The sequence below is a fragment of the Carica papaya genome, chromosome 2, assembly GCF_054855325.1.
Source record: "Carica papaya isolate Zhongbai chromosome 2, ASM5485532v1, whole genome shotgun sequence".
Classification (NCBI taxonomy): Eukaryota; Viridiplantae; Streptophyta; class Magnoliopsida; order Brassicales; family Caricaceae; genus Carica; species Carica papaya.
Window position 1 is genome coordinate 25,738,781 of NC_142310.1, and position 12,385 is coordinate 25,751,165.

A 12,385-nucleotide genomic window follows, 5' to 3' on the forward strand; every position below is an offset into this window, starting at 1 on the left:
GCAACTAATAAATCTACTACACTAATGATAAGATTGTTTTCTTTCTTTTTCAAAATAAAATAAATTCACTTAGACCAATTAATTATAATTCTACCCTACGCATCATGTTCTTTTAAAACATAAACTTCATATAAAATGAAGACATAAGATCACATAAAACTATTTTCTCTATATATGTTTGTGTATGTGAATGCCTTTTTCATGTATATCTTCAAAGGAAAAAGAATGAGGAAGCCTATAATTGTTTTATATTGGAAAACCATGTATAGATGGCAAAACTCCAATAAGGACATATTTTTGTTCTCAATTAGCATATATGTTTTATATGTTCAATATATATACATAAATGTTATAATGAATTTCACTTTTGATATATATTATGGGCAAGGAAATTTGATTGTAATCTTATTTGTTTGATCAAATTGGGGAACAATGGAAATGTATTGTAATTGATAAACTTGATAAGAAATGCCTACTACTTTATCATTTAAACAAAATGAGTATGAGAAGTAGGATGGATATATATATATATACATTCTGACATCCCTAATGCTAATTAAGGCATGAGAGTGTCAGATACAGAAACAGATTACGAGAGCATGATAAAAATTATATGCAGCAGAGTAAGTTAATACAAATCCCTTATATGAGTTCCAATTACATATATATATAGCTGAGGCCAGAAGTGGCTACAAAATACAATGTCAAAATACAAAAGATGGCCACTTCTATCATTATATTATTGGACTCATCAAAGTGTAGAAACGATCATGCACTTAAGGATTGTGGATCCATGGGATCCTCATAAACTTTAATGGGTATGTTAACTGACGATTCTTCACTATCTTCCTCATCTTGGGAGGGGAGGGCATAGAAAGAGTGAGTTCCATATGCTCTGTAAGGAAAATAATATTTCGATAATATCGTAAGATTATAAAAGGTGAGTAATTATAACATAAACATTTACCATTAGGTTACATCGTAGTCTTATCTTACCTTATAAAAATAATTTATTTATTTAAGAAAAACATCACGTTATAGTCACAATTGTCATTGTACGAGTTCTAATGGTCTGTATACATACCCACTAAATAACCTCTTTCATTGGCCAGTTAGAACCAATGTTAGAGCATCGTAAACCAATCTAGAAGGCTAAAGAAATAGTCAAAACTAATAAAAAATCCTCAAATTCAATGTGATACTTCAAGGCCAATACAATTCATCTAAAATCACTCCTTAACGACTATCATCTCTTGATTCACCACAAGTCCGAAATCCTAGGTGAAGCTATCGTAAAAGCTATATTACTCACCAAAATCACCAACACTTGTCTTCAAAAGGTTGAAGTTGATTTTAACTATAAGTGAAATCATTTTCAGTAGTTTTAATGTGAAGACTGTTGATATTTTTCAAAATTGTTTCCTACTTACCCTATCACTTCACAACGTTGAAGAGAAAATTGTGTAAGGAGGCATTCTTTTTTTTTTCAACTTTATTTTTTATTTTACAATATTATGCAAAAATTTGAACTTTTTAGGATACTTTGAAATTAGTGATGAATAGCTAAAACCTATAACACAAACTATTTATAAGAAGATACTTGAAATTATATTTCCTAAATATAATATCTTTAATCTTCCAGTTAAAGAAGTTAAGAGTAATTGATGTATCCCAAATTTTATGATCGATATGTATGCATGAGGGAGCTTCACATGTAAAGTAACCCTACAGGTAATCCAACATTTAAAAGTATTTCCCCTAGGACTTCTAATATCACTTTTTTTGTTTTCTTGTTATATAACAAATTTTCTTTTGGCCTAAGATAAAGTATATTTGTATTAAATTTATCAATGAAAAATAACAATCTCGTGCAAGAAGAACAAATATTTTTTTCAAAAAAGAGGATAAAAGGAGAACTTTATTATGTAATTTATATTTTTAATATACTTACAGCTATAAGAGCCATATTTTGATACAACTACTCCCTCATCCTTTTCATGAACCAATCCAACCATGTTTCCCATTTCCTTTTGCTCTACAATGTTCTTCGCAACCATCTATCATTATTTATTTTCTATCAAACTCACCCCTATTCATGATTTTTGTATGGAAAATACAATTTATTCATACATTAGCTATCCAAATTCTTATATATATATTAATAGCTCTAATACCATGTTATCTTGTGAAAATAGAAAATTGTGTTTTATTATTGAGATACCACTATTTATAGGCATATTATGTATATATTTTTACAAAGAAAAATTAAATGAAAATTAAAGACACATTTACACCGTAAATGCACTAAAAATTCTGGAATAATACATGAGATACGAATTTATATTTTTGGCAATACTATATTATGCTCAATAAATTGTTGTATTATTGGATAATATTTGCTAGTTCTAGTTAATAAAATTTTAAGCATTTTCATAAAAATGATAAATTATGGATAGATTCATATACCATTAATGAGCTTTTAGCTAATAGGTAGCTTAATGTATTATAACCAAATTCTATGTGATACCAAAGATTTATAATAGGAAAGATGTATAGGAGGTTGTGTTGAGATGGTGATGTTGGCAATAGTGGGAAAACAAGCTGACTAGTCATTGTGGTGTGGGATGAGGTGTTAATAGGAAAAGTGAATAGGATTTTATAGATTTGTAAAGCTCTAGAAGATATGCACTATTTTCAAGTGTCTGTGAATGAGTGAAAGAAAGCAACAAAGTTGGGTGGAAGAGAGTAACGAATGGGTTTGAGAGGAGATTGGTAAAGGCTTGGAGATTTTTGGTGGCTGTGGGTGATATGCGTGTTTTTAGTTGTTTCTTTTTTCTTTTTAGTGCACATATAGCCAAAAGAATGCTTGTTCCAATTCTCAAAATCTATAAGGTATCCATTAACTCATACGGGCATGATCCTTGGAACTTCTATACATATAATATGAAATTCACGCATAACCAAAGTTAATCAATTCTATGTCAACTAGTTTAGACAGTTAGGTGTCATGGATAACCCTTTCATATTGCTGCTAAACATCATCACACATACATATATAGGAAGTTATTTTATATGTGTAATGTAGTGTTTAGACTATGTTGTTGTTATTTATGCCTTTTTTTTGTTATTGTTTTATGCTCAAATGTCTCATGTATTTTAGATTATGCTAGTGGTTGATTTTGGTATACAGGCATTCCTTATGGTTGGTTTTATAAATCTACTTGTTATGGATAAAATGTATATTACTTTTTAAAAAAATATTACTTTTAAAATATAGAATTGAAGTTTAGGATTTAAATTTTTTAGTAACAATTCATACATTTCATTAAGCCGTGAGTTGGCATAATCTCACAATCAAATTAATTTCAATATTGTTAAATTGCACTAAAAGGAAGCTAAAATTAAACTTTAAGCCTACTTTTGATTCATGCTACATCAATCACTCCAGTGAAGGAGATTTAACCAGACATGGTAGATTGATCAATAGAACTTATAATTAAAAAAATATAATCATGTAATAATAAAAAACAAATTCCAAAAAATTCCAAACACGAGTTTGTTAAAAAATGATGAAAATTTTCATCCTAAAAATCTATAATTTGAAAGCAAGAAAATAAAACTAAAAATAAAAATAAATTACTTGATTAATTTTTCTCAACTTTTCCTCCGCTGCTTAGCTCCAAGCCCATTTATGCTTTCTATTTCAACTTCTTCTTTACCAGATTTGGGTTTAGGTCGGTTCCCCACCAGATTTGCTTTCTATTTCAGCAGTAATTTTAGAAAATCTATCGATAAATCACCGATAGTAACTTGTCAAGCCAAAAAAACTGCGTACATCGACCACATTAGTGTGCAAATTCCAACTGATCATCGATTCCACCTTAGACAGGTCTACAGAAACTCCTTCACTTGAGATTACATGACCGAGAAAAGAAACTCAATCCAACCAAAAGGAGCACTTGCTTAGTTTTGCAAATAGTTGGTTTTGGCAGAGGGTCTCCAACACTTCAGAAAAATGCACAATGTGTTCCTCACAACTTTTGGAATACACCAAAATGTCATCAATAAAAGTAATGATGTACCGATCTAGTGCGTGCCAGAATACTCGGTTCATTAGGTCCATGAAGGCTGCTGGGACATTGGTCAATCTTAATGGCATCACCCTGAACTCGTACAAATTGTATCTACACCGGAAGGTATCTTTGGAATATCTTCTTCTTTAACTCTCAACTAGTGATACCTGTTTCTGAGATCGGTCTTAGAGAAGATCGTGGCTCTTTGCAGTTGATCGAAGAGATCATTAATCTGGAGTAAGGGTACTTGCTTTTAACGGTGACTTGGTTGTGTTCCCTGTACTTCACGTAGAGTCGGAGGGTACCATCCTTTTTCTTTACAAATAACACAGGAGGCCCCAAGGAGAATGGCTAGGGCGAATGAATTTCTGGGTGATAAGATTAGAATGCTGATGTTCTAACTCTGTTAGCTCAGTGCGACTCATGCGATACGCATTCGAGATCAGCTGGGTTCCAGGCAACAATTCAATCAAGAACTCTACCTCACGTGGGGGAGGTAGACTAGGAAGTTCGATGGTAAATACATCCAGAAAATTGCAAACAATTGGTATAAAACACACAATAGGATCAACATACATATTCCAGTTCATTTAATTATTAGGAAAATGATAACAATAATTTTTATTTCTTTTTCGGTAATCGTAAGGTTACAATTTTACTTTCACAGTCTATTACCGCTCTATACTTTTCCAACAATTCCATTCCTAATAGTACATCAAATTCTACAAAATCTAATAGTATCAGGTTTACACATACCTCTATCCCTAAAGTTTTTATCCTACAATTCTTATATACACAGTGAGCTTCTAGTAGTCCTTTAGAGGGAGTTTCTACCACTAGCGTTTTTCCTAAACCTTCTGGTCTAAATTCTAAGTTACAAGCGAATGCATAGGAAATAAAAGAGTGAGTTACACCAGTATCGATCAAAGACTTGACAGAACTATTATAAATAGAAAACATACCCTGGATCAGGATAGGAGAAGGAAGGACATCAGATTCATCTATGTGGTACACTCGACCTTGTGCTATGGGTCGGTCTATATTCTTTTGTCACTGAGGGCAGTCTTTTATAAGGTGTTAGGTGCTTCCACACTGATAGCAGGCGTTATTGATACGCTAACATAGCAGGTCACCTTACAAGTGACCACAATGTTGACAGGGTTGGTTAGCTCAGGTAGGTGGAGCTATAGGTGGGGGCAAGGCAAGAAGAAGGGAAATTCTGGTTTGTTTTTCTAAAAAAGTTACTTACTGGGTCAGACAATCTTTTTCTAAGCTATTAGGGTTGGGCACAGATTCGAGCAAAGCATTGGTGCTTGACCGAGATAAGATCCTCGGTCAACTAGGCATGTTCAAGCACCTCTACATAGAGGGTCTCAACATAGCAACCCGATCATAAATGTCGACACGAAGGCCTTTGAGAAACTTCCTAACTTTTTGGCTTTTGAGGGTGACCATTAAAGGGACAAACCTAAACAGTTGAACAAAATAGCTTGCATATTAAGCTAAGACAAGCTTCGTTGGTGGAGGTCCTGGAATTCTTCCTCTTTCTTTTCCTAAACATAGGTAGGAAAAAAGTTATCAAAGAAAGCATCCATGAAAACTATGCAGATAGTTGGGGTAGGCAAGACTTCTCTATTAAGTTTCCACTAGTGTTCGGTTTCACAGTTTAACATGAAAGCTACAAGAGTAACTTTTTTCTTCTGTCAGGTCTAGGACAGAGAAGAGCTTCTCTATTTAGAGGATCTAGGCTTTGGCTACTAAAGCATCAGGGCCACCTTCAAAGTGTGGGGGTTAAGTTTCCTAAAGTCTGCTATATTGTCGGAGATAGACTGATCTGTGTTTTAGAATTCAGGTGCAGGGGGTGGACAAGGGTCGGCCTGGTTCTATCCTATGGCTCTAGTTAATCCTTAGATGGCTCGAAAAAATTCTGCAAATTCAACCCTGGTCAGATGATCAGGGGCTTCAGGTCGTTCAGTATGCTCTACGGATGGTCTTCCTTTTCGCGATTATCATTGCGCTGCTTATTCAGCTGGTCGATTGCTTTAGTAATCCTCTAGCACAGGAAGCTCTCCTGATTCACCATCTTCTTACTGTGCTCCATCTCGGGCATCCTCTTAAAGTCAGCAAGCACATGTTGGGCTCCGAGAGGGGAAGGCCAAATATCTGGTTGCGAGTCATAAGGGCTGTAAATGATTGTACACGCTTTGACATTGCAAAGAGTGCTAAGTTCACTCACTTTCTTCATCAGCCCCCTCTTCCTTTTCTTGAATGTGAGTTTTCTTGTAGAGTTGTTAGTGATATAAGCAAGCTTAACCTTCTTTCTAGTCATGGTATTTTGTCATGTGTGCCCAAAGGGCGGGAGGGGGTACATATAAAATGAAACAAGGGTTGAGTAGCCATTAGTAAGGAATGGGGGTGGAGTGTTTTAATATAGAAGAATATACCATGTAAGGTAAGATGTGGTGCATTCTAAAACTGCAAGTGGAATGCCCAAATTATCTCCAAAAATGTTGTCTTTAATAGGAGATATGGAAAAATCTTTTGATTTAAGGTAATGTAATTAAAAAAATTTAATTAATAAATTTTTGCAAGGCTATACTTATATAAAGTTATTCAATTGTGGCCATCCCTTTTAATTAAAAGCTATTGCTTCACTGTAATGCATGTATCTACCTACTCTCTCCTGCATTATCCCCAGCATACATTCACACTTGAAGTCAATTATACATGGCAACCACACACACAAATATTGTCTCTTAACCATCAACTAATATGGCCATCACCTTCTAATCCAACTTAATTGTATGTCTTGATGTCTTATAGTTACCCCCATTTTATTTTTTAATTTTTTTAAAAAAAAATACAAAAAACATAGATATCTTTTTTTTCTATATCAGAGTTCACATTACATACTAAGAATAATTTAAATTTATACTTTTAAAAGTCAATGGTATTAGTTAGAAAGTTGTTGAACCAATAGTTGAACTCAAAAAAATACAACAGATTAATATACCATTACCTTGTAAATTAATAGGGGATTCTGTGACATTAAAATATTTTTTTTGAATATGTTAATTTTTGTATTTATGATAAATGTGAGAAATGTATTTGATTAAATGAATAATTTTTTTTTTGTACTTTGAGTTCTTGTTATTACTCTATCAAATCTAAATAAAAATAATAGCTTTTTATAATGCTAAATTTCTAAAATATATTGGTTTTTACCCTCTCATGTCTTTTCTCTACTTTTACTGGTTTGATCATTATATTGTTAATATGATTTTTATTCAACTAAATTGACTTATATATTTCACAACACAAGAACAAATATTAATCGTAATATATATCTATGTATATATATCTTAACTAAGTTTTTATGGTATTAGAATACTATTGGAGTGTAATTAGTAATTATGTTTTGGATGGAAAATTTCGAAATCTTAAAAATTAAAGTTTGCATGTCGAGCAAATTAACTATAAACCAAGTACAGGCCAGATGTTTGTTGTCTGATCCAGTTGATATATACATATACATATATATGTACATGTAACATATAAGGTAGCGATGGAAGGAATACATGTTGAGGTAGGTAAATATATATTGAGATGTTTGTATATGTGTATGGAAGGGTGAGCATCTAAATTTTTATGATGTATAGGTAAATATCAATAGAAAGAAAAATATCAACCAGAAAAACACAACTTTTGATGGTCTTGTTGTATCATGTCATATAATTAATTTTTTTCTTTATGAATTATATAATCAAATATATTGCAATTATAATGAATTATGTAACATATATATGTAATTAGTTTACATATAGATCAATTAAAATAAAAATTATTATAATTAAACTAATTATCTCCCTAATTATTTAATGAATCCTTTGGCATATTAACCTAGTTTCCTTCAATATAGATATGGGAATAAATTATTTCAAATTGTATATTATACATATGGTTTGATGCACTAAAATATTTTGTGTGTATATATTTTCTTCTATATGCAATTATTGATTTAAATAAAAGATTCTGCATCCAGTATTCAATATTCAAAAAAGTGTAATACATACATATATATATACCTGCATATATAATTGCTCTCCTTTTTTACCGCCTTCCTAACTCAACTTTTAGGGAGATTCATTTTTGAATTGACAATGTGGATTTGGAACTCAAGCCCACAATGTGATGAACAAGTTACAGAAATATTTATTTTTATATATACAATAAATTAGCCACACGCAAGGAACCGGATTCATAAACACTTCCTCGATTACCATCATCGTACCACAATTATATATGCGCACCTTTTCTTTTGACTCACTTTATGCATATATATATATACAATTTGCTCTCTAGCTAATTATAATGATTTGCAAACATTTCATATGTAATCTTGTATTTGTTTTTATACTCTTCTAATATGGACACACTAATAATTAGTTCCCAAGTCACAACAAAGTTTTAAAGTAACCAAAGAACTGCCTAGCATCTTCTTCGATCTTCACAAGGCCTACAAATCAAAATTAACAATACGCATATATACATGCAAGAACATATTACATTTCATTCTCTATATCTATATTAAGATCTTCTACAAGTAGACAAGAAAAGTTAAATATATATATTGATAATTTTCATAATCCTCATATAGCCTTAATTACCACCAATCCCCTTCATTTTCTTTTCTTCAAAGAAAAAACTCCATGTATTAGATCCTTGATGCAAGCTTGATGCCACGTTAATTCACCAGCTCATTGAACCTGTTATAACCATAGACAACTCTAAATATCTACTCATTCTCTTAGGTATAAGTTAGAAATCAAAGAAAATGACCATATTCAACATGCTCATTAATTTACCCTCTATATTAGCATCAATTATCTCCTATAAGAAAAAGTAAAAACTTGAGAAGTGTCAAATTAAGCATCATACAATAACATAAGTAGAAAAGTAAGAACTGCATGTGTAACTTTTAACAGCGATTCAATAGGTAAACAAATAAATAGAAGAACCAATGTAAACAAGCATTGTATGAGTTCTAATGGTACCAATACATACACACTAAATAGCCTCTTTCATTGACTAGTTAGAACCAATGTTACAGCATCGTAAACCCATCCAGAGGGCTAAAGAAATAGTCAAAACTAATAAAAAATCTTCCTATTCAATTTGATACTCCAAGATCAATACAATTCATCTTAAATCACTCCTTAGCAACTATCATCTTCTGATTCACCACTAGTCCAAAATCCTAGGTAAAGCTATCATAAAAGCTATATTACTCACTAAAATCACCAATACTTGTCTTCTAAAGGTCCGGATCCAATTAAGTGTGGATGCTTTCAAGATTCTTTACCTATTTAGAATTATTAATTCACCAAGTTATTGAAGTCCCTAAGCTTGAAGTTGAGTTTAACTATAAGTGAAATCATCTTCAGTAGTTTTAATGTCAAGACTATTGATATTTTTCAAATTTGTTTCTTACTTAGCTTATCAATTCACCACGCTGAAGAGAAAGTTGTGTAAGGAGGCATGCTTTTTTCTATTATTTTATATTATTTTATTTTTGTTGCATTTTTATTTAAAAGTAATTTTTAAGAGAAAAATGGAAAACGGGGTGAAATCCAGTGGGAAAACACTCGTGGGAGAGGTTCGCGTGCGCGGGCGTAGCGCACTGTGCGCAGGCGTGCGTGTGCGACAAGCATAAGATGTGCGAAATGCGCGCACATCCTATCCTTGCAAGGTGCGGGCCTGGTTTGCACGTGCGTCCAATCACGCGCAGACAAGTTAGTCCACGCGTGTGTCCCATTGCACGCGGACAGGACCAGGCGCCATGTGCCCTTTGTGCTCGTTGTCTGCGTAGTAGGCCTATGTGTATTCTTTGATGAAAATATTATTTCTTAATCTTTCTATCCTAAATTTTAATTCCAAGATCCAAACATGTTTTCATATATATTAAATCCCATACAAAAATCTATTTTGAGATCTAAACAAAATTTGAGTAGCTAACAAACTTAATCATCATCCTAAGTAAACTTAATCCACTATGTATAAGAAAATTTAAAAAAGGAAAAGAAGAGAGCAAAGCATTCTAATAGTTTAAAACTACATTGGGCATGCATGTATTTTAACAAATAGCAATAAAGTGACATCAAGCCGAGGCGAGAGAGAAATTAAAAAAAAGAAGAGTAATACTAGTATATGAGATATAAAATATTAAAGAGAAGATTAATCTGAAGAAAATTATAACACAAACAAACACCTTTACATGCATGCATGCGATGCGACATCTATGTTGACTATTACGTGATGATTACGATAACTAGTACTATGACAACGACGACAACAACTATTAAGAATTTGAAGATATATATCTGTGGTTGATTGTAATTGGTTATTTAAGCATATCCCGACAACAATCCAAATAATTCAAAATCAAACATCTTATCATTCCATTCCTAAGAATAATTAAACCTTTAGAGCACATCTATATATTATTTTGGTTGTGCTGATCAACCAACACCATCATCTCCACTTGGTCCCCGTTACCAAACACTAAATGAGCTGTTGTTGTGCTTGCGGGTTAATACCATCAATGAACCATCACTACAACTTCTGAAGCTTATGCGATAGAGAATCCTTGTTGATTTAAGAGAATGTCTCCCCCGGACCCTTCATCACTCCTCCATTTGTGGCCCCCTGAGGCTTAGGTGATTTATAGAGTGTTTCTATCATTTTTTTGGATTTCTTTGAGGTTTTATTCAATTAGCCAACCTAGATCGTTGAGATCAATGAGGTTGAGTTAGTGGAGGGGCTTCCCAACAAGGCTTTTAAACATGATATGCATTATTTACTTCTCCAGATTGTCTTTGTGTTTCTTCTTCAGTTGGTCGGTTGCCTTGGTGATCATCTATCATAGGAAGCTCTTTTAATTCATCATCTTCTTATTCTGCTCCATATCAGAGATCCTCTTGAAGTCGGCCAACAGCTATTGGGCTCTGAGAGGGGAATGCCAATCCTCTAGTTATGAGTCATATGGGTTGTAAATGATTGCACATGTTTTGACATTGTAGAGAGTGCTAAGTACTCACTTTTTTCATCAGCCCCTTCTTCCTTTTCTTAAATGTGGTTTTTCTTGCAAAGTCATTAGTGATATAGGTAAGCCTAACTTTGTTTCTAGTCATGATGTTTTGTCGTGTTTGGCCAAGGAGCGAGAGGGGCTATATATAGAATGAGACAAGGGTTAGAGAGTTATTAGTAAGGAATGGGGAATGGAGCATTATAATATAGTAGAATATACCATCTAAGGTAAGATATGGTGCATTCCACAACAAGTGGAATGCCAAAATATTACTTAATGATTTGTTAGATATACATGTTCCTCATTAATGTTAGCTTTTATATAAAGAGTTAACAAATCATATAAAAACTCATACATTTTAAATCTTCTATTAAATTTTCAAAAGTTCAAGCATTCATATAAAATGGTATATAGGTGGCCTTAGGTATGAGTTTTTAACACATTAAAACAAAGGAACTTCCATATGATTTATAAAGGTTTACTTCGTATTTCACTTATTAACTTTGAATTTGGCTTATCTATAAAGGATGTATTGTGTTACGATTTTTTTATGTAATGTATTATGATTCTTTTATCTTTTAATTTCTTTTTGTATTCTTAAATATTAGAACTTCGTTGTGTGTGTCTTATTTAGAGAGATTATATATATACTTACAATGATAAAAGAGTTATTCATCGAATAACACTAATCATGTTTACTTCCCTTTATTTAATAACGATGGCACTTTATTAATATATTGTACTTGTGTTAATTGTGTAATTGAATTTTTTTAAATTAAATATTATTCTAGTTATTTAATTAACTACAATTAAAATTAAATATTAATGTAAACAATTATGTGAGAAAATGAAATGTTATAATTAAATATCAATATAATTAATTCTATAATCCATACATAAAACGGGCTGCAGATTTAATTTTAAACAAAGTAACTGAACTTAAGTATTATTATATATCACTAAATTGATGTATTCACAAAAAAAAATACGTTATATATTTTTAATAGAAAATGATTGATATTAGAAAGTTAATAGATTATATAAAATGATATGTAGGTGATAATTTGGCTGATCTGTTAACTTTTTTTATATACAATTGCGAGTTCACATGTTCTTCATTAATGGGAACTGATGCCATCCCTTAATGATCGGGCCAAAGGCCCAATAGTTTCAATTCTAGGATCTTTACTTCATGACCAACCACCTTAATTGAAATCAATCCTCC